Source organism: Armigeres subalbatus, chromosome 3 (assembly GCF_024139115.2).
Source record: "Armigeres subalbatus isolate Guangzhou_Male chromosome 3, GZ_Asu_2, whole genome shotgun sequence".
Classification (NCBI taxonomy): domain Eukaryota; kingdom Metazoa; phylum Arthropoda; class Insecta; order Diptera; family Culicidae; genus Armigeres; species Armigeres subalbatus.
The window spans coordinates 322,490,790-322,514,774 of NC_085141.1; the positions used below are offsets into that span (position 1 = coordinate 322,490,790).

The window sequence follows — 23,985 nt, forward strand, 5'->3', positions numbered from 1 at the left end:
ATCACTCTTTGCGAGCAGATATAGGAGAATTAAGGACCGTTCGTATTCTTGGACTATGTTGGAATCTTGACACCGATGAATTTGTATTTCCATTGAATTTTCCACAACTCAGATACCGAGCTGCGCTCGAGCAATAAGATTCCTACAAAACGAGAATTACTGAAATTTATGATGGGAATATTCGATCCGTCGAACGTGATAAGCCCAAGAACAATTCATCTCAAGATCATGTTCCAGGAGTTATGGCGTTTACAGACTGAATGGGACGATCTTCTTCCTGATAGTATTTTTTCAAGATGGAAGGAGTGGCTGAATGAAACAACAAGATTGAATGAGATTAGAATACCAAGATATTACTTTCCTGGACTTCCCTCTTTTGGTAGCATTGAAATTCATGCCTTTTGCGATGCAAGTGACAAAGCATTTGCATGTGTGATTTACATGGTTCATTGGTTCAACAAAAAATCACATGTTTGTCAAGTATTTGCCAAGTCCAGAGTAGCTCCATTGAAATCTCAAACGATTCCTAGACTAGAACTACAAGGTTGTGTGTTGGCTAGTCAGATGTTAAAAACTGTACAAGAAGAACTGCATGTTGAAATCACATCTATTCATTTGTGGACTGATTCAAGAATTTGTTTAAGCTGGTTGAAGACGAAAGAGAAATTGACAGCTTTATTGGATCTCGAGTGACAGCAATCAAAGATAATGGACATCATTCAGGAATGTGGCATTGGATTCCATCACATCTCAATACTGCAGATCATGCGACGAAATCATCAAGATTTGAAAATATGAACGATTGGATGAAGGGTCCAGATTTCTTATACCAAGATCGTGAATCATGGCCGATTGAAGAAGATGTTCCTTTGTCGCCTGCGGAACAAGTAAATTTCCTGGCAGAAATAGTTGTTCAATCTGAAAGTTGTTTTCACGTATCATCAGAAGTATCAGTGAAGTTACCAGATATGCATAGATTTTCTGATTATCATCGACTCATCAGAACTACAGCATATTATTTAAAAATGAGGAAAATATTAGCACTACCAAAAAAAGAAAAACCTGAAAAATTAAGCATTGATGTTCACGACATGGATGAAGCACGTAAAGCGTGGTATAAGAAAGTCCAACAAGAAGTATTCACGGAAGAAATGCAGGATTTGAAGATGAATAAATTCGTGAAAGTATCAAGTCGTCTACGTGCCTACTCTCCTTTTTTATGTGACGGAGTTATTCGAATGCAAGGTCGAATCCAAGAAGAGGGTAGACAATTTGACGTGAACAATCCTATTATATTACCAGACAATCATAGTTTCACGGAGTTATTGATTCGGATGTACCACATAGCTAATGGACATCAAGGTGTGGAAACAGTGGTGAACAACATACAGCAGCAATATAGAATTTTGAAACTAAAATCACAAGTCAAGAAAATGGCGAAATCCTGCGTTCGATGTCGTGAACTTAGAGCAAAACCAACTACAGCGCAAATGGGTAATTTGCCACCAATTCGAACTACTCCGTTCGTGTTTCCATTTAATTATACGGGAATAGACTATTTTGGGCCATTGATAGTTAAAATAGGACGCCGTCTTGAAAAACGTTGGATCGTGCTCTTCACATGTATGACCAGTCGAGCCATTCATTTAGAAACAGTGCCATCTTTGGATACCAACTGTTGTATTATGGCAATAAGGTGTTTTATAGCATTCCGCGGTGTTCCTAAGAAGATTCTAACAGATAATGGAACAAATTTTACTGGCGCAAACAAAGAACTAAAAAAGCTGGTACAAGAATTACATCAACCAACTATTGAAGAGACACTGAGCGTTAGAGGGATTGAATGGCAGTTTATACCACCCGGTGCTCCACACTTTGGAGGTTGTTGGGAACGACTAGTGCGAACTGTCAAGACCGGTTTAAACGCAATGTTGAAGGAAAGACATCCTACTGATTTGGTACTCAGGACAACACTATGTGAAGTAATGAACATTGTGAATAATCGACCGTTGACTAACACTTCCGACAACCCTCAAGATCCTGAACCAATAACACCGAATATGCTACTCCTTGGACGTAATAACTTTATGCAGTACGATCATGATTTTCATGAAAGCGAATTAAATTCCAGATCAGCTTACAAACACGCTCAGATTTATGCCGATAGGTTTTGGCGAAAATGGGTTTCCGCGTACCGACCTGAGTTGTTGAAAAGGCACAAGTGGCAGGATAATCGTAACTATCACGAATACAGAACAGGAGATTTTGTTATGATTATAGACGAAAACATGAATCGTGGATGCTGGCCAAAGGGTTTGATTGAGAACGTGATACGAGGACTTGATGGAAAAGTCCGAACAGTTGTAGTACGAACTTCAAGATCAGTGTTCACCAGACCAATAAGTAAAATTATACTACTCAAAGCAAATTATGTTGCCGCCCCGGAGAATGTTGGAAATAACATGCAATCAAAGTAGTCACCGGTAGCCGAGATGATCAAGTAGGCCCTTGTTTATGTCCTGTCAACCGGAGCGGCGCTATAAAAGCCGTGACATCCAGAGCAAGAATTCATTCAAGATTGGATCGCCAATGAGAAACAACCAACTGTGAAACAAAAATCAACCAACTGAGAAGCTAAGAAACGGAAAAAGCAACAAATCAAATTGTTATTATTTTTCAAACCGCAAATAAAAGAAATACTATTTACCAAGTTTTTACCCTGCTGTTTTTATCAAAATTTCCATCACTCCCCTTGATCATCGCCTACTTTATTTGATTCCAAAAACGGAATATAGAAGGTACGGCCGATAACGTCGCAACATCCCTGGTTGCAGTCGCTGACATTTGGCCCTTCTCTCCGGCAGGTACGGCCGATAACGTCGCAACATCCCTGGTTGCAGTCGCTGACATTTGGCCCTTCTCTCCGGCAGGTACGGCCGATAACGTCGCAACATCCCTGGTTGCAGTCGCTGACATTGACGGATACGTATTTTGACCTCAACAGTAAGGCCGTCTTCAGTGTCTCGTACTCGACTCGACGACCTTACTGTTGAGGTCGAAATACGTATGTGTCAAGATACAATTAAGTGGTGGAATTCAATGGGATTGTACAAATTCGTCTTATGACAAGTGAAGACATTCCACTAAAAAGCTCAAAATAATTTTCTTAACATCGATACGAGTTTCAAAGTTATTCAAATGGCGTTGGGTCGTGTGTTCATGAGGGCTGCGGAGTGTTTAAAAAAATTGGTAAATATACGGTGTGCTGTCCACGAAGTGATGAATGGAATCACTGCATAGTTCATAATAAAGCAGAGGGGTGTATGTCATCCATTTCCTCAAATCTTTTTTCAGAAGCACGATATCAAATTTTGAGGTAACGAATCTATAGAGCTATAGTGTCTAACAGGACATTGCACTATGGTCCAGGATACAGATTTACGCAAAAAGATGCATTTTACGCTAAAACTATATTTTTAGAAAAAAAAATTGTTGTTCTACAAAATTGTTCGAAATAGTGAGGCCATCGTTATGGTGCTACTAAAAAATAGGGTGGGCCATCATATAAAAAAATAGATTTTTTTTTATTTCTCGGAATACTGACATGTTATGTTCTACAAAGTTATAGCAAAGTTTGCAATAAGTTGCATTCGAATCCTGAATCCTGTCCCATTGTTTCCTATTGGAAATTGGCCAGATCAGACTATGGGATCAGAAGTTATGGCCAAAATACGATTTATATACAAAAACACACGCTAAGAATTTCTCACTCACTTTTTGCCTTTCTCGTATATTTTTTAGTATATCTCATGTACGAGAAAGGCACAAACACCGCTAGGTGGATCAATCAGGTTTTTTTTTTTTATTATCAATCAGATTTATAGACGGCAAATGTGTTTTCTTGAATAGAAACAATTTAGAAGTTTCAACTAAGAAACATATAACACTAAGCAGATTTAACCCGTTAACGCCCAGTGATCTATTTATAGATCAGAAGCGCTTAACGCCCAGTGATCTATTTATAGATCAGTTACATTTTTTATATCTGTTGGGAAGTTTTAGCTCTGAAGTTATACATGTCTTCGTCAATATTGTTCTATGAACTAATATCTTTCATATGGTGAACAATTTAATTCGAAACTGACTCACTAGATGGCGTAAGCGTCCATAGAAAACTGAACTTTTTCATACATAAATCAAGTACATAATGAGTAGTGAACGTCTAAACAGCATCACTCTATACCTCAAGAACCTGACTAGTTAGCTACATGGAGTCTTCAGGAAAGTTGTATGTATGGAGTCTTCAGGAAAGTTGTAGAGTATCTTGGCGGTTCAAGAACTGATCCAAATAATTCTGAATTTTTGTACGAGGTGGCGCTAGTGAGCATCCAAACTTCTTCTGCATAAAACATCAATCTGTATCTCAAGAACCTGACTAGTTAGCTATATGAAGTTTTCAGCAAAGTTGTTCAGAGGATCTTGGCGGCTCAACAACTGATCGAAATAATTCTGAATTTTTGCATGAGGTGGCGCTAGTGAGCATCCAAACTTTTGCATGAGGTGGCGCTAGTGAGCATCAGAACTTCTTCTGCATAAAACATCAATCTGCATCTCAAGAATCTGATTAGTTAGTTATATGGAGTCTTCAGCAAAGTTGTTCAGAGTATCTTGGCGGCTCAACAACTGATCCAAATAATTCTGAGTTTTTGCATGAGGTGGCGCTAGTGAGCATCCAACTTCTTTTGCAAAAAACATCAATCTGTATCTCAAGAACCTGATTAATTAGCTATATGGAGTCTTTAGCAAAGTTGTTCAGAGTATCTAGGCGGCTCAACAACTGATCGAAATAATTCTGAATTTTTGCATGAGGTGGCGTTAGTGAGCATCCAAACTTTTGCATGAGGTGGCGCTAGTGAGCATCCAAACTTCTTCTGCATAAAACATCAATCTGTATTTCAAGAACCTGATTTGTTAGTTACATGGAGTCTTTGGCAATATTGTTCAGAGCACCTTGGCGGGTCAAGAACTGATCTAAATAACTCTGAATTTTTGTACGAGGTGGCGCTAGCGTTTGAATTTGTTTCGCATAAAACATCAATCTGCATCTCCAGACCCTGACTAGTTAGCAACATAGAGTCTTCAGCAATGTTGTTCAGAGGATCTTGACGGTTCAACAACTGATCGAAATAAATAGCATCCAAGCTTCCAAGCAAAATGGAGCATTTTTTTTATATCCAAGTAGCGATTTCGAGTCAAAGCACGAGAGGCACCATTAAATCGTCATCTTCAGACCAATATTCGCGCTCGCTAGGTAACGTATGGTATTACGAAAAAATCAAAAACCCGATGGCAGTTTTTAACTCATCCACCGTTACTGCGAAATTTGGAGCACCCTACACATCACGAGCATATCGGTTCGTTTCAATAACAATGTGCTCTAGAAGATCTGCTGAAATGAACTCCTCAAAAATTTCAATAGCAGACTTTCCTTGCAGAGACTGAGAAAGCTGTTGAAAGTTACGAAGCGCTGCCTCTCCCAATTCTCCAAAGGCATACTTGGATACCTTCTTATCCCAAGCAGCGGGACCATCTTTTTTAGATTTCTTTTTTGGAGGATGTCGTGATGAAGACGGTTATGTCGAAGATAACCTAGAAACAACGTTGCTTCCTTCTACTATGCTCGCATCAATATCCGATGATACTCCACTTAGGTCTTCACACGATGAGTATATCTCCATCCAATATTAGTTCCTCATCGGCGGAACTTTCGTCGCTGCATTGTTCTAGTGCTGGTGGCAAAGCAACTATCTCCCGTTGAACCATTTCAACAATGATATGATCGATGGCAACTTCAATTGTTTTGAATTTCATCTCAAGCTATCAGAATCATCATAATTTTAGTAATGAATATATACTGCTGATATTTATTATTATATAAAACCTACCAGTACACCTGGCGGATGAAGAAAAATAATCAAATTATACTCCACTGCACAGTTCTAAAGATCCTTGCACAAACAAACTCGATGTGAAACACCGGAAGTGGAGAGAGACACATAAACACCAGTTCGCTAATATGCGTAATAACTCTTATTGACCGATTTCGTAAACATGCTCAAGGAGGGATACACCGATTAAATTTAATATGATTGCAGTCATATGTTATATTGGTTTCAAAGAAGCCATATGGAGCAAGTCATGGCCGTAATAAAACCAAACAGTGCAGTATGGATCGTTATGTACACAGCAAAAAATAATGTAACGTGCATCGATGTAATTTAAGCGATGTACCAAAATTTCTATGTAATGCCAGAATCTCAATGCATATGAATATTTATTTTGATGTAATTTTACATTGCCTGGAAATTACACAAAAGTCAGTTTCACCAATTTCCCGCACGTCGCTTTTGTGTAATATTCGATAGTCAAACCATCGAATATTACACAGAAAATTATGCAACCAATAGGTTTCAACAGATTTGTGTAAAATTACACAAATTTGACACAATATTATATCTCACGATAATATAATTTTCTCGCAGCACTGCGGAGTTGATGTCAGCAACGTCGACGCGGTCGACGCTGTTTCGTCGCCATGTTGTGGAAGCTGATTTATACTCGGTAATTTGCACGGTTTGTTTCTCGCGGCTCGCTACAAGTTTTTCTTTGTTAATATTTTATTCGTGAGTGTCGTGGAACAGTTGGCAAATAAACGTATTTTAATAAGTGCAATTTACCATCAAAACGCGATTGGTGTTGGCCGTAAACATCGGCTAGGATTTTGCGTATTTCGACGACGACGGGTAGGAAGAAAAAAGTCGGATTTCAGGTCACGGGACTGTGCAAGCCGATCCTGAAGGCAATCCTTCAAATGGGATATACAAACTGCCAACTAACATCCAACACAAAACTATCTATCACTGCAGTGTGATCAGAGCACTGATTTAATGAGCCGCGATGTGGTTGCAATGGTCATTACTGGCTTGGTGAATCCGGATTCCGACGAGTCTATAAGTTCGGTCCTAGAACGTTACTTATGTTGTTATTTGGAAGTACAAAATCTTAAACAGCTGGTAATGTTTACGGATTTTAAAACTAGCTAGCACTTCGAGACGATGCGATTAATGCGCAGTTTACGGCCATTCAAATGCTGCCGGATCTGATCGTTTCAACGCCAGTACGAAACTGTCAGCGGTAGTGCACCAGGACATCGTCTTTTTGATTGGTTTCGGCGAGAAGTTACGGAGACTATGCGGTAGTTGACGATTAAAATAGATGCTCCTGTTCTGCGCAAGCTGGTGGTCGATGAGGGCTGACTTAAGCGATCCAACGCTGATCCGATTGGACGTAGATTCGTAAATTCCGACAGCACTGCATTTGAAATTCTTTTAAAGGCCGGAAGGAGTCGCCTCATTTCTTTTGGTCCGTGAGGGGATTCAAAAACACGCCCAAAGTGTGTTTGACGGGACGCAGCATCACGTTCAATTGATTTCTTTGGTGAGTAATAGCATGTTCAACTTACAACCTGGCTTTATCACTTTTTAAAGAGTAGGGGAATTATGGGTAAAACCGATACGCCGATACTGCGGGTAAAACCGACACCAGTCCAAATCTGTTATTTTAAGCGATTATCTAACAGAACTTCAACACACTTTGAATAAATTTTCGATTTCTTGTATTTCAAATAATTTTGTAATTGGCGGAGACGAGTAAGAGTCGAAATAAACAGATAAACAGCATTGATTACCATTGAGAAGATGAGTTATTTAAAATTTTGGTATCAGCGTATAAGCTTTTATGGCAATAATTTGTTGCTTTTCAGTATTTAATCCATCTGTGATATGTGCTTGGCATAAGACGAGTTTGTACCTGTTGGTTTTTAGGTAAGGCGTTTTAGAAGAAAGGAATGAAGTATGAGGTGAAAAGATTATCTCCTGCACTTTGTATGCACTGATTAGTAGTTTTATAGTAATGAAATTTCGATTTTACTACCACTGAAAAAACGCCATCTCTTGCATTATTCGTTTTGACTGGTACCTTATTGCCGTTTTTATTTTCTTTTACTTTTTCAGCTTAAGAACAAAGTGGCATCTGCGTTGTCTTCTTTTCGCTCGGTCCATAACTGTATGTCGCCAACCAGACAGTCTACCAAGGGTCCGTAAATCATCGTATTGATGGCTCTTCTATGTTCGAAGCGGATCTCCCTTTAGATCGCAATCAATGCCAATTTTTGCATGAATACAACTTTTAATGTGGAAGGAAAAGTCTATAATCTATTATGGTAAGTTTTTATTATAAAAGAGATACTTACTTACTTTTTATTTCTAATCTCTATTCAGATTTGGTCAACACCTACGCTCACGGCAACTTTGAAACGCCTATTGAGAACTTCTCATCCAGGCTGATTTTGCAACCACTTGAAAAGGATTGGATTGCCGTTGCATTGATGTCTTGGAACTCCAAGAACATTTGAAAAAGACTTGACGTATCGTAAGTATATAGTGATAAGTTAGATATCCAAATGATTTTCTGCATATATTCGATTCCGAAAGGAGAACTTCTATAGGATTCTAAACAGAATCGGATCCGAACGGAATCTCTTAGGATTTTATTTTATTTGGGATTCCGAAATGAAATCTTTCTTTGAAGGAAATTAAATCCATCAAGGATTCTGAAAAAAATTCTTTGGGAGTTCTAATCAAGATCCTTTGTGGATTATGAAAGGATTTTTATAGAGATTCTGAGCGAGATCTTTCGGGGCTTCCGAAAAGGTACCCATAGGGAATTCCGAACGGAAAAAATTGGACCCTTCGGACAATTATCTTTGAAGACTGCGAAAGGATTCCTTTAGGGATTCTAAAAGGGATCCTTTCAGGATTCTGAGCGAGATTCGTTGTTCGTTCCGAGTGGAATCTTTTAGGGAGTGTAAGTGGAATAGTTTTCCGCGGATTTTTTTTTGGGGTCTCCAGGTGGAATCTTTTGGGGATTCCGAGCAAAATCCTTTTTGGGATGACAAGTACATTATGAGCGGAATGTTTTGAGGATTCCGAAAGTGATTTTTGGCGATTCCGGCCGGTATATTTTGCGGATTTCAAACAGAATCTGCTGTGGATTCCGAGCGGAATCCTTTGTGTGTTCCGAGCGGAATTGTTTGAAGATACTGAGCGGAATACTATGGGGATCACAAGCGGAATCTTTTTTGCATCCTTTGGAGATTCTGAACTGTATTCTATGAGAATTTCAGCCGGAGTATTTTGGAAATTCAGAACATTTTTTTGTGTATTTAGAGCGGAATTTTTTGTAGACCACGGAGCGAAAAACTTTGTGCGTTCCGAGCGGAATAGTTTGGGAATTTCGAGCAGAATGCTTGAAGATTCAAAGCGAAATCCTTTGGAAATGAATTATTGGCAGTATCTGATTTTCTACCCGCCGCTGTCACATCCAGGCGCTATAGTATATGCGCAAAATAGCCAGCATGAGTTAACCACCAGAAATTTGTATGGCGAAAGACATCTAACGCTGGTTTTCTCAAAACTAGGAACTTTTCATGAAAAACTATTTGGTACCGGTTATGTGGGAAGGTGTCCGCTACTACGCCTACCAAATATTTTTTCGATGAAGGTGCTTAATTTTGAGAAATCGAGCCTTAGATGCCTTTCGTCATAGAGTAGAGTGGGGCAAGAGTGCGCATGGGGTAAGCGTAAGAGTACGTTTTTTTTTGAAGTAATAAAAAAAGATAAACTAGAAGCACTGCATCAGTTTGACAGGTATTCTGGCCAACTATTATCATGTGTAATTGTAAACGATTTGAATAAACAACAAGGGAGATATGGAGTTAGATAACTTTTTGGTCATTTTGCTAAAAAAAATTGGATTTCCGCAACTAGTATTTCATTACCATATATACGTTCAATCAGGTGAACATTATACTATTTCGATAACCAATTGTATAGAGTACCTTATGGTACAGAACACCAATCCGGTTGGTTTTCAAGAAGTCAAAACCATTACTTGAATAATTTTTGGGACTGTGGGGTAAAAGTACGCAGGAACCGGTGGGGAAAGAGTACGCATATGAATCTTCAAGTTATGATGTCAAACTCGTATCTCTGGCCGAAATAAGACTTCTTCCAAAGCGTAAAGATCACAAGTTTTTAGGATTAGTTGAAGTAATTCGGTGTTAGAAAGGAAATTGCGAACAAAGCACTGAAGCGAAATAATGAAATTGTATTAGGACTTGTTGTACACCTAAACATAGTACGAAAACACAATTTCATCTATATGATAATTTCATTTAATCAAAAGAAACATTCATAAATTACGCAACGTTTAGCTGAAAGGGGTTGTGAGATGTGTGACGATCCATATATTTTTTTGAGGATTCATACAAATAGTGTAAGATAGGGGGGAGGGGTGATGAAATAGCCAAATTTTACGTTCCGTGATTGGTGGACTTTCTTTAAGGAAAATGCCTTTGTATACGCCACGCGAAACCTGATATATATTTTTACCTCTGTATTTTTTTGTATATATGAAAAACAATGGTTTTTCCGTATGAAAGTGCACATTTTTAGGACCCCCTCCCCCTTTAAGAGTTACGTAATCTTTAAACATTCCCTAATACATGCTCATTAAACATCAGTTATTAAATGTTATTAACTCTTATTTGTGTTAATATATACTCAAAGCACATGATTGGATAAATGCGTACTCTTACCCTACCCGATGCGCACCTTTACCCCACCGTTGGGGTAAGAGTGCGTTTTTCACTTGTCTCACTTGCCCCCTCACTCTACTCTATTGATTTCAGAAAGTTAGGCTTTTTATGTCGAAAAGAAGCCCGTCGATACTTTTGAAACTTTGTTATCATGAAATCAACGAAATTAAAACGAAAACATTTTACGCCATATTGAATAAATGGTGAGTAGGCGTATTAGTCTTCTCTTCAGTCTCTTGGGAATCCCACATGGAATTTCCATCTAATCCAGGTATTCCGCACTGCATTTATTTTTTTGGGATTCTGAAACGGAATCCTTCTTTGAAGGCTATGAAATCCATTGAGGATTCAGAAGAAATTCTTTGGGAATTCTGATATAAACCCTCTTTGGATTTGGAACACAATCTTAATGAAATTCTGACCGGGCAAAATTGTTTGGGAATCCTAAACAGAATCTGTTGAGAATTTCGAGCGGAATCTATTGGAAATTCCAAGTGGAATGCTTCGAGGATTCCGGTCAAAATCATTTGGGGATGTTGAGCGCAATCCTTTGAGGGTCCAGAATGGAATCCTTTGGGGATACCGAGCGGAACTTTTTGGGGATTCCGATCGCAAGGCTTTGGGGATTCCGGACGTAATTCTTTAGGAATTATGAAAGGAATCCTCTATAATTCGGAACGGAGTCACGAAATAATGGAAGTATTCCCTCAGAACCCCGGGAGGATTGCTTTCGGAAACCTGGGAGGATTTGCTTCGAAATCCCGAAAGGTTTCTTTTCGGAATCCCGGAAGTATTACTTTAGAAATCCCGGGAGGATCCCCTTTGGAATACCGGAATGATTCTCTTCTAAATCCCGGGAAAATTCTATTCGAAATACCGAGGGAATTCCCTTCGAAATCACGGGGGAATTCCCTTCGGAATCCCGAGGGGCATTCCCTTTGGAATCTCTGAAGGATTTCCTATGAATTCCCTGGAAAATGTTTTTCGGAATGTCTGAAGGATTTCCTTCGGAACCCATAAAGGATTTTTTTTTCGCATTTCCTTTGAGATCTATGAAGCGTTTGCTTTGGAATCCCTGAAGCATTCTATTTGCAATCCCAGTATAATTCTTTTTGAAATTCCATAAGGCTTTAGAGATTTCCTTCGGGAACCCCTGAAGTATTTCGTTCGAAGTCCCTGGAGGATTCAATTCGGGAATCCAGAAGGACTCTGTTCGGAATCCTTGGAGAATTCTGTTCAGAATCCTGGAAGGATTCTCTTCGGACTCCCTGAAGGATCCCATCCACTGAGGAAACGGGTCGTATGAACATCATAAGATACTCTTTTGAAATTGCGACATAAGAAAATGTGTTGGTTTTCATAAGTTTTTCTTATGGAATGAATTTCATAAGACGATCTTATGAAATATTTTGAATATATGTAAAAAAAATGTAACCCGGAATCGAACCGTGGACGTCGAGATTAGGAGACGCGTGATTACATCACACGCCTATCAGCGCCTCAAGAAAGCATTTCGCTGGATAGCCTATATAAATCCAGAATTTGTCAAAACAAGGTCTTATGATTTTCATAATTCAATTCTTATGAAATGTTCTCATAAGATTGGTCTTATGAAAATTGTAAGAGCCATTTTCCTGAGTGTCGGAATCCCTAAAAGATGCCCATAAGAATCCCTAAAGGATTTTCATTGGATCCCTAAAAGATTCCCATCGGAATTCCTAAAGGATTCCAATCGGAACCTTCAAAGGATTCCCATCAGAATATCTAAAGGATTCTTTTCAAAATCCTCAAAGGATTCCCATAGAACATCCTGAAGAAATCCCTTCGAACTTCCTGAACGATTCCCTTCGTAATCCGAATGACTCTCTTCGGAATCTTAAGTATTATCTTCGAAATCCCTGAAGGATTTCTTTCGGCATCCCTGAAATATTTCCTGCATAGTCTCTGAAGGATTTTCTTTGGAGTCCCTGAAGGATGTCCTTCTGAATCCCTGAAGGATTTCCCTAGATATCTCTGAAGAGTTTCCTTCGGAATCCCTTAAGGATTTTCTGCGGAATCTCTAAAGTATTCTCTTCATCCTGAAGGACTCCCTTCGAAATCCCTGAAGGATTCCGTTCGGACTTCCTGAATGATTCGCTTTGGAATCCCTGGTGGATTCCCTTCGGAATCCTAAGGATTTGCTCCGGAATCTTTCAAGGATTCTCTTTGGATTTCCTTGAAGGATTTTCTTCGGAATTCATTGAAGGATTTTTTTGGAATCTGTGATTAATTCCCTTCGGAATCCCTGAATAAAATTTCCATCAGAATCCCTGAAGGATTTCCTTCGGAATCCTTGAAAGATTTCCTTTGGTATCCCTGAACGATTTCCTTCATAATCTCTGAAGGAATTTGTTCGGAATCCCTGAAGAATTTCCTCCAGACTTTCGGAAGCATACCCTTTGGACTCCTTGAAGGGTTCCCATCGGAATCCCTAAAAGATGCCCATAGGAATTCTTGAAGAATTTACATTGGAATCCCTGAAGGGTTTTCATCGGAAGCCTCAAAGGATTTCCATCGGAATCTTCAAAGGATTCCCATCGGTATCTTCAAAGGATCGCAATATCTACCCTTAGAAAACCTCAAAGGATTTCAATCGAACATCCTGAAGAATTCCCTTAGTAATCCGAATGACTCTCTTCGGAATCCGAAGGATTTCTTTAGGAATCTTAAGGATTCTCTTCAGAATGCCTGAAGGATTCCCTTTGGAATCCCTGAAGGATTGATTTGGCATCCCTGAAAGATTTCCTCCATAATCTCTGAAGGATTTCGGAATCCCTGAAGGATGTCCTTCGGAATCCCTGAAGGATGTCCTTCGGAATCGATGAAGGATTTTTTTAGGAATCCCTGAAGTATTCCCTTCGGGATCCCTGAAAAATTCCATTTGGAATCCCTGAAGGATTCCCTTCGGACTTCCTTAATGATTCGCTTCGGAACACAGCATCTACAGCATCTCTGAAGGATTTCATTCTTTTGAAATCCATGGACGATTTCTTTTGAAATCCCTGGTAATCCGCGGGCAAGATTCCCGAGGTGTGCTACCTTAAGGAAGAATTAATCAGTGAATAAAATTTCAGATAATTTAATTGTTGATAAATAGGACAGTATATCGAATAAGTTATCCCAATTCAACGTATAGGGCATCAAATACTCATTCATTCTTTGTTCTATCTGGTAATTGCGGTTGAAACGGATATTCTAATTTTTTTTCTTCTCTAGGTCGATGTATCGCCTTCCTGTAAGCCCTCTACGGTAATTTCTCCACGCCGCAGTCTGAGAAAACAATTGTCACGTGTTGGTAAGCAGAAACCGTACAATTTTGTTTCGGTGTGATGATCTGGATCTATATACTATGATTTCTTGGCGGCGGCGATATCTTCTCGGTCCCGCGGTCGTACTATTGAAGGACAGTGAAGTAACAACGAAGGAGACCATCGCATTCCGGCACAACCAGGGAACGCCGATGAGGATGGTTACCACAAGCAACCACTTTCGATAAAGACCCTTAAAGAACAAATTTTAAATGCTTATAAAAATAAATCATAAACTTTGATTTAATATAAGTAGAAAGCACTATATTGAAGAAAATCAAGAAAGAAATCTCCATTATTTATATCATTCATATGCCATGTACATCCTACTGTGATGTAGCGTTTTATTACATCGCTTCGATTACGTCGTCCATATTGGTACGTCGGTACAAAATTACATCGTTCCTATTTATTACGCAGAATGTTTCCGAGTACATCGTGTGATGTAATATTCAACCATTGATGGATTCAGTGGGTTGCAGCTGTTTCGATGTAATATTCAACAACTTTTTTTGCTGTGTAGATAAGAAATCTTTCAAAGCGTCAAAACAACCAACCATATGTTGTAGGGAAAAGTGTGGGGGAGGCAGGACGAGAGATAGAGAGAGAATGCGTGAGAGAGATAGAGAGAGAATGCGTGAGAGAGATAGAGAGAGAATTCGTGAGAGAGAGATAGAGTGAGTGTGAGAGAGAGAGATAGAGTGAGTGTGAGAGAGAGATAGAGTGAGTGTGAGAGAGAGATAGAGTGAGTGTGAGAGAGAGATAGAGTGAGTGTGAGAGAGAGATAGAGTGAGTGTGAGAGAGAGATAGAGTGAGTGTGAGAGAGAGATAGAGTGAGTGTGAGAGAGAGATAGAGTGAGTGTGAGAGAGAGATAGAGTGAGTGTGAGAGAGAGATAGAGCGAGTGTGATAGAGAGATAGAGTGAGTGTGAGAGAGAGATAGAGTGAGTGTGAGAGAGAGATAGAGTGAGTGTGAGAGAGAGATAGAGTGAGTGTGAGAGAGAGATAGAGTGAGTGTGAGAGAGAGATAGAGTGAGTGTGAAAGAGAGATAGAGTGAGTGGGAGAGAGAGATAGAATGAGTGTGAGAGAGATAGAATGAGTTGAGAGATAGAATCAGTGTGAGAGAGATAGAGTGAGTGTGAGAGAGATAGAATCAGTATGAGAGAGATAGAGAGATAGATAGAGAGAGAGAGAGAGAGAGAGATAGAGAGATAGAGAGAGAGAGAGAGAGAGAGAGAGAGAGAGAGAGAGAGAGAGAGAGAGAGAGAGAGAGAGAGAGAGAGAGAGAGAGAGAGAGAGAGAGAGAGAGAGAGAGAGAGAGAGAGAGAGAGAGAGAGAGAGAGAGAGAGAGAGAGAGAGAGTAAAATTTCCAATTACTTGATTCGTTCTCGAGTCAGGCCTAAGGCCTAAAATTGTGGTTTATTTGCGAGGAAGCCCCTGCAAACCAACCCCCCCCCCCTAGAGAAGCTTTCTCCGGTCACCCTGCATCTCCCAAAAACTATATGATGCTTGTGCCGATTATAATTGCTATCGATTAAACTGCTCAATCGGTTCAATTATTTTTTCATCATTTTCAGCACATATGGCCCACCGTGCTAAAAAAAATTGTGACCGTAGATTTTCAATTAAATTATTTTAAGTTTATTATTTTAATATGTTTAGATGTTCCTGAAAAAATTATGTGATTATCATGAAATTGAGTTAATTCGGGCGTTAATGGGTTAAGAGCTAATGTTTTGTATTTCGAGAAGACAGATGGGATACGTGAAAGAATCTTAGAAGTATCTGATTCCCGGTTTTCCCGGTTCAGTGGCCACCCTGGGTTTAGTCATCAACTTCAAGAAAACTAAATCGTTGGATGTAAACACGGCGACCACTTTCAGTTTCACAATAGCCGGGCAATCAGTGGAGAATGTTGTAAGCTTCCAATATCTTGGTAGGCTTAAAAAACCGCTACGTGGACATCGGCCCTAAGAAAGCTAGGGCTATCTTTGCAAGTTCAAGAAACATCTGGAAAATCAGTCAGATAAGTGAACGCACCAAAATCAGAATTTCCAACTCTAACGTGAAACCTAGGGTGATCGGTATTGGCCATTTTTAACAAATACCGGTATTCGGTATTTGGTGGAGTCAATACCGGTAATACCGGCATTTCAGAAATTGGTTGAAGCACATTGACAAACCTTAAATGTTAAAATCATTGGTAGTTGATCTGAGCAAAATTAAACTTAAGTAGAGTAGTAGACATAGCATACTGAGTGGTTCGTCTCCCAATTTGCATCGGATTTTATTGGCAATGCTACCAGCTGTTGAAAATGCCCCCTCTATTTAGACAAATAGTTCAGATCGTCTAAAATCTGAATCAAGCACTTGCCCTTAATCCCTTCAGGTTCATAGTAGGAGAATATATATTAGGGTGGTTCAAAAAATCGATTTTGCTCCACAGTGCTCATCTGATTCTTTACTATGTTCTGAGTGTCCTCTGAAAATTTGAGCTTATTCGGATTAAAACTGATTTAGCACAAGCCGTTTCAAGTTTGCATGCAAATTAGTATGGGGAAATTTATTTTTTCATTATACTGTTAATGACGTTCCCCCATTAAGAGCAGGTTAAAAGAAAACCTACACAGCTAAAAGGAATTCTCAACAGCTTTCACCCAACGAAATTACTAATTATTGGGGTGATTAATCAACATGCGATTTTCGTTGGGTGAAAGCTGTTGAGTATTCCTTTTAGCTATGTAGGTTTTCTTTTAACCTGCCCTTAATGGGGAAACGTCATTAACAGTATAATGAAAAAATAAATTTCCCCATACTAATTTGCATGCAAACTTGAAACGGCTTGTGCTAAATCAGTTTTAATCCAAATGAGCTCAAATTTTCAGAGGACACTCAGAGCATGGTAAAGAATCAGATGAGCACTGTGGAGCAAAATCGATTTTTTGAACCACCCTAATATATATACGGGTTGATTGCAAGGAGCTTGGCGTCAATGTAGTTGCCACCGGCAACTGTGTTTTGCTCTGCGGAAGTTCATTACGAGTTGTTCTTCGACTAATGAATCAGAAAAAAATATCCATAGAGGCATCTTCTTCGTACCGATCATCAGATGTGGTCGTTGTCACAGCCTCAACGATCATATCAGGAATGATTGGACGCTTCAAGATCTCGTCCGCTTGCTTAATCAAAGTAGCTCTGAATGTCCTTGGCATCGTTTTGGTAGAATGTAAAACACAGAAAGAACTAAGATAGAAATACAAAGTAGGAAAAAAACGAGCCTGGAATTTAACCCACGACTTCCTGGAAGGAATTCAAATTTTAGACATTTATTGTTGTTTAATATTTGTTGTTTTATATTTTTGTTGTTATATATTTGTTACAGAACCCATTGAAATGTGTTAAAATTTGAGTACCTTAGCCAAAAGTGTTTTCACTGCAAAGGAAGTGACCAACTCACCGAAGGTGTACACAACAAGAAAAACTTCCTATCAATACTTAATATTCAATTCGATTGAGTGCAAGGCTCCTCAGAATCAAGTCACCTTTCTTCCCCGACCTTGAACAATTTATTTTGTTTAATCCTGTTACTAGTTACATACTTGAAAGCGCACGCAAATATCGTTTTCCCTTAGGATTGTTTTAAAGCTTTGTTTTTAAACCCACCGGCATAGCTATCGCTATCACCTAATGACACATGGCAGAAACGAGTACGTCGCAGATGCCGTAGTTAATTAGCCCTCCTGCCTAAGCGTGGAATCGGATCCCTCGAAGAAAAAGAATGACTAAGGCGCTGACAAAGGCTATTTGAGACAGGGATTCTCTGCTCTCTTCCTGATAAGAAATGATTAATGATGTTTGGCTACCCCGATGAGGTTGCTCGCGTATGTCCATAACTAAATTACAAAGTGTAAATTGTTACTGACATGGAAGCACAGGAGCATGAGTGAAATGAGCCGCACGTCTGGCGACGAGTGTTGCTTGCCACGCAAACCTGCTAAAGTAGCTCTGATTGGTTTGCCGATAGATTATTTAGGTAGGAGAATGAAGCGCTTGCAGATTTACTTGTGTTTCCTTTACGTGCCCTTTCATTTTGCAGGGCAGTTTGGTAGCAGAAATTGCGTTGGAATCGAATGGAAACAGGAAGACAAACTTAAACACATATTTATCAAGAAGCATTTCTCCAATGGAAATCTATTCCATCCCCATATACATACATTTTATAAAAATGAGAATAAACATAATCGCTAGCTGTTTGTTATTTAAGAATTTCATAAAGAAAAGATAATTTCCATTTCTTCCACCCACAATAATTGACGAATGTTTCAACTCAACAACATGGTCAAGATAAAGCTATGTCCAATTATCTTGAAAAATAAAATCAATGACTACATACATCCTTGAGAAACCAGGTAGTTCTCGTTTTCATAAGCTGGTAAGCATATAATAAGCAATGACATAACCGATAATGATATTCTGGTGGAGAAACGGTAGATGGCATCAAGAACAACTCGCAAAATGGAACGAGGAATGCTGCATTGGATCGATTTGTATGTTTTTTTTCTACAACTTTCGATCCCCTTCTCCCAAGCCCCAAGACTTTCGTCGTCTGCTGCCAGCATCAACGTTTTCCGTAGCCACTAGTGTGACGTCTGGATTATAGATTAAAAAGTAGCTTACCTTCAGGGAACTAATGAACAGCATTCACTGGCACGGTCCTCATCCTCCAATCTTGTAATCAACCAATGGATGATAAACAGCTCAACTTGCAGATTGAGCACAGAAAAAAAGATTTTTAGCAGGCTCTTCTTCAATAGGAGAATAAATTTTAATCCAATATATTTTACAGCCTTTACACTTTGCTCTTAACTATACACATCAAACGCTTTTCATATCATATCGACAATATTGAGATTCTTATTAGGAGATTCGCTTTGTAGTTAACACTTCGATTATCTGATTTTTCTTGAACAGCTTCTTCACGACGGCCTCAAATATTCAAGGTTTCCCATTGCTTCTTGCATCATTTTTCACTGAACCCTCATCACACCTTTGAGCGCAGATCACGAGATTCCTCTTCAGCCCAACCAAACAGCTCATTAATTATATTGATGACACGATGGATCAACTAATGACACTTCAATTCCGGACACCTCTGAACCGAATTCCGAGATTCTGCGTTAAACAGCCGAAAAAAAAACACGTCCGATACGCGTTCCGGAAATCACAATCCATTCATGTCGACGTATCACCAGCCATTGAGAAGACGCATCAGAGCACAAAATCATTCACGGAGAAGAGAAGCTGAGGATATCTGGACGCGATTACATATAGCGGAGAAACAGTGAAGGAAAAATAATGCTGCGGAAAAATTGGGAAAATCGACTGTTTGAATATAAACAAGACGTTGTCGGAGTTCAGGGAAGAGACAAAAAGGAAACTGTCAAATTTTGAGATCGAGAACGGCAACGAGGGATTTGACGGTAGCTCCACAGTAGATCCTATGTGCGTTACGTTTTCTAATTCTCGCTTAAGGCCAGTATCGACTGTCGTATCCCAAAGAAGTCCGCCGATGCGAGCGTTGCAAAAGTCGTCAATAAACTGAGGTTGTGAACCATTCCACCGATTCGTTTAACTTTTAGTTAAAATTTGACAGTTCGATGGTTATTTCGCCGTGGTTAAAAATAACCCTGCTCCGGAGCATGGTTAGATTTGACAGTTCGATATTTGTTCGCGAGAAAATTGGCGCCAAATCCATTTCGTTCCGAATAATTATCAATCTGTCAAAACTCAAATGGGTCGGCTTCGGAGTAAAATTTTAACCACGATGGGAAAATAACCATCGAAGTGTCAAATTTTAACTAAAAGTTAAACGAATCGATGGAATGGTTCACAGCCTCAAAGTATGGTTTTCTCAAACAAAATCAACACTCGAAACCTCACGTCGTCACCCATAGCAACCCTCGTTGCCATACCAAACTGCAGCAAGGTGATTGTGTAACATAACAATTTCAAACCGTACTAGATTGTAGGGCACATTGGGGACTTGCAATTCATGTAGGATTGGTGTAATTATTGTTGATAGCGATGAAATCTTTTTGAATTGGATAACAGCTACTGAATACTACATCATTCTCCTTCTGTACTCCATAAATCTTGAAATATATGTTTTTTTTATTCAAATTTCATTCCATTGGAATAGATAAAAATCAGTGCGATATCAACTAATGGTTCATTGACATCAAACACCGAGATTTATTGGATATATAGATTTATTTGAACACGTTAACCTCCAAATCAGTTTTCAAACCGTCATCAAATCCGATATTCAATCAGTACTCTATCAAAGATTTTTTTATCAACGCTGAGCATAGCTCGACCTTTAAAACTACGATACGCATCCACAATCAAAATAAGGTCATATTTGAAACACAATTCATTTTAGTTTTTCTCTAGTTTACTTATTTATGTCACAACTTCCAAATCTGGCCTTAGATTCCAATATGTTATTCCTAACTTATGTCGATTCCAATTTCCAAATCAAATTCCAGACTCCCCACTTAAACTTTAAAATCAATAAATAAAATGATCTTGTAATTCCCAACAATAGAATCATTTTGCAAAAATATGGAATAAGTTTCTCACAAATCTCATAACTTAATTCACTCATTGACTCATTCATATAATCTCCCAATGATCTCCAATCTACAAATTCAAACTTATAATCTGAACGATAGATTAATAGCATATACAATATAGCGATTTCTAGGTTTATATTCCAGATTCTCTGAACTCAATATCCACTTGTTGTTTCCTATTACAGTCCCAGCATTCTATATGAATCCCTTTATTTGAATATACATTTCCAATAAATTATTTCCAATGTTATGTCATTTTTTTTTACATTTCACATTGTTATTATCTTCGAGCCGAAATGAGTTCATTTCAAGGTTCATTTACTCTTTTTTTTTTTTAAACAGGATTCATAATCAAACACACTCCAGAAAATGTTGCTATCGCACGGCCCCGGTTATCTGCTTACTACAGAAACTTTTGTATTTCACCTCGGAGTCCTGCTCGCTCCGGAAACTTTTTTTTTGTACAATCCTCGGAGTCCTGCTCACTCCGGAAACCTTTTTTTTTAAGCCTCGGAGACCTGCTCGCTCCGGAATCATTTTTAGCTTAATAAAAATTGCACCCTCGGAGTCCTGCTCGCTCCGGAAACTTTTCTTTTTTTTTTTCGCAAACCTCGGAGTCCTGCTCGCTCCGAAATATATATATATTGTTTTCAAGTATAAAATGGAAAACAAATAAAGATCATACTTACTGATTACCAAATTTGCACTTCCATGGATGTGGCAAGCATCCATTTTAAGTGCACCTACCAACTGCGTCATGTCGTATCCCAAAGAAGTCCGCCGATGCGAGCGTTGCAAAAGTCGTCAATAAACTGAAAGTATGGTTTTCTTGAACAAAATCAACACTCGAAACCTCACGTCATCACCCATAGCAACCCTCGTTGCCAAACCAAACTGCAGCAAGGTGATTGTGTAACATAACAATTTCAAACCGTACTAGATTGTAGGGCACATTGGGGACTTGCAATTCATGTTATTATTATTTATTCAGACTAAGGCCGAAGTGGCCTGTGCGGTATATAAGAGTCTTCTCCATTCGGCTCGGTCCATGGCTACACGTCGCCAACCACGCAGTCTACGGAGGGTCCGCAAGTCATCTTCCACCTGATCGATCCACCTTGCCCGCTGCGCACCTCGCCTTCTTGTGCCCGTCGGATCGTTGTCGAGAACCATTTTCACCGGGTTACTGTCCGACATTCTGGCTACGTGCCCGGCCCATCGCAGTCGTCCGATTTTCGCGGTGTGAACGATGGATGGTTCTCCCAACAGCTGATGCAATTCGTGGTTCATTCGCCTCCTCCACGTACCGTCCGCCATCTGCACCCCACCATATATGGTACGCAGCACTTTCCTTTCGAAAACTCCAAGTGCGCGTTGGTCCTCCACGAGCATCGTCCAGGTCTCGTGTCCGTAGAGGACTACCGGTCTAATTAGCATTTTGTAGATTGTCAGTTTGGTACGGCGGCGAACTCTATTCGATCGGAGCGTCTTGCGGAGTCCAAAGTACGTACGATTTCCAGCCACTATGCGTCTCCGAATTTCTCTACTGGTGTCATTTTCGGCAGTCACCAGTAAGCCCAAGTACACAAATTCTTCTACCACCTCGATTTCGTCACCACCGATGCAAACTCGCGGTGGGTGGCTCACATTGTCTTCTCTTGAACCTTTTCCTATCATGTACTTCGTCTTCGACGTGTTGATGACTAGTCCGATCCGCTTGGCTTCCCTCTTCAGTCTGATGTAGGCTTCCTCCATCTTCTCAAAGTTACGTGCCATAATATCTATGTCGTCGGCGAAAACAAATAGCTGGACGGACTTATTGAAAATTGTACCACTCGTGTTAATCCCTGCTCTTCGTATTACACCTTCCAAAGCGATGTTGAATAGAAAACACGAAAGACCATCCCCTTGCCGTAACCCTCTGCGGGTTTCGAAGGGACTCGAGAATTCCCCTGAAACTCGAACTACGCACATCTCCCGATCCATCGTCGCTTTGATCAACCGTGTCAGTTTATCCGGAAAACCGTGTTCGTGCATTAGCTGCCATAGCTAGTCCCGATCGATTGTATCATATGCGGCTTTGAAGTCGATGAATAGATGATGTGTGGGCACGTTGTATTCGCGGCATTTCTGCAGTACTTGGCGAATGGCAAACACCTGGTCCGTGGTGGAGCGTTCGCCCATAAAACCCGCCTGGTACTGCCTCACGAACTCCCTTGCAGTTGGTGCTAGTCGACGGCATAAAATTTGGGAGAGTACCTTGTAGGCGGCGTTCAGCAATGTGATTGCGCGGTAGTTGCTACAATCCAGCTTATCGCTCTTTTGTAGATGGGACACACGACACCTTCCATCCACTCCTGCGGCAAAACTTCCTCCTCCCAAATCTTGGTAATTACCCAGTGCAGCGCTCTAGCCAGTGCTTCACCACCGTGTTTAAACAGCTCTCCTGGTAGTTGGTCAACCCCAGGGGCTTTGTTGTTCTTGAGCCGGCCAATCTCCTCCTGGATTTCCTGGAGATCCGGAGCCGGTAGAATTATGTCCTGCGCGCGTTCTCCCAGGTCCATCACCTTACCGCCATCTTCGTCAGCCACATCGCCATTCAGGTGTTCTTCGTAGTGCTGCCGCCACCTTTGGATCACCTCACGCTCGTTCGTAAGAAGGTTCCCGTTTATGTCCTTACACATATCGGGCTGTGGCACGTGGCCCTTACGTGATCGGTTTAACTTCTCATAGAACTTTCGTGTGTTATTAGCGCGGTACAGTTGCTCCGTTTCTTCACGGTCTCGATCTTCCTGCTGGCGCTTTTTCCTCCGGAAAATCGAGTTTTGTCTGTTCCGCGCCTGTTTATATCGTGCCTCGTTCGCCCTCGTGCGGTGTTGCAGCAATCTCGCCCATGCTGCATTCTTCTCTTCCACTAACTGCTCACATTCGCCGTCATACCAGTCGTTTCTCTGATCCGGGGCTCCGTGCCAAGTGTAGCGGTTGCGGTGCTACCAATGGCGGATCGAATATCTCTCCAGCCATCTTCAAGAGATGCTGCGCCTAGCTGCTCTTCCGTTGGAAGTGCCACTTCCAGCTGCTGCGCGTATTCTTGGGCTAGTCTACCGTCTTGTAGCCGCCCAATGTTAAGCCGCGGCGTCCGACTTCGACGCGTGTTGTACACCGTCGAGAGTTTTGAGCGCAGGCATACTGCAACGAGGTAGTGGTCGGATTCAATATTCGCACTGCGGTAAGTGCGGACGTTCGTGATGTCGGAGAAGAATTTACCGTCGATTAGAACGTGGTC

At 40.2% G+C, this 23,985-nt stretch overlaps 1 protein-coding gene across 2 annotated transcripts in view; it reads right to left on the reverse strand.

The window, feature by feature from the left end:
• Positions 1–19,493, reverse strand: part of LOC134225476 (beta-1,4-N-acetylgalactosaminyltransferase bre-4) — a 64,952-nt gene extending 45,459 nt beyond the window's left edge. The window contains exon 1 of one of the 2 annotated variants that reach the window (XM_062705578.1): positions 18,742–19,493. The gene's annotated coding sequence lies outside the window, so the exon portion shown is untranslated. The remainder of the gene's footprint in view (positions 1–18,741) is intronic. The other variant, XM_062705579.1, reaches the window with a different exon arrangement.
• Between the last annotated feature and the right edge of the window lie 4,492 nt (positions 19,494–23,985).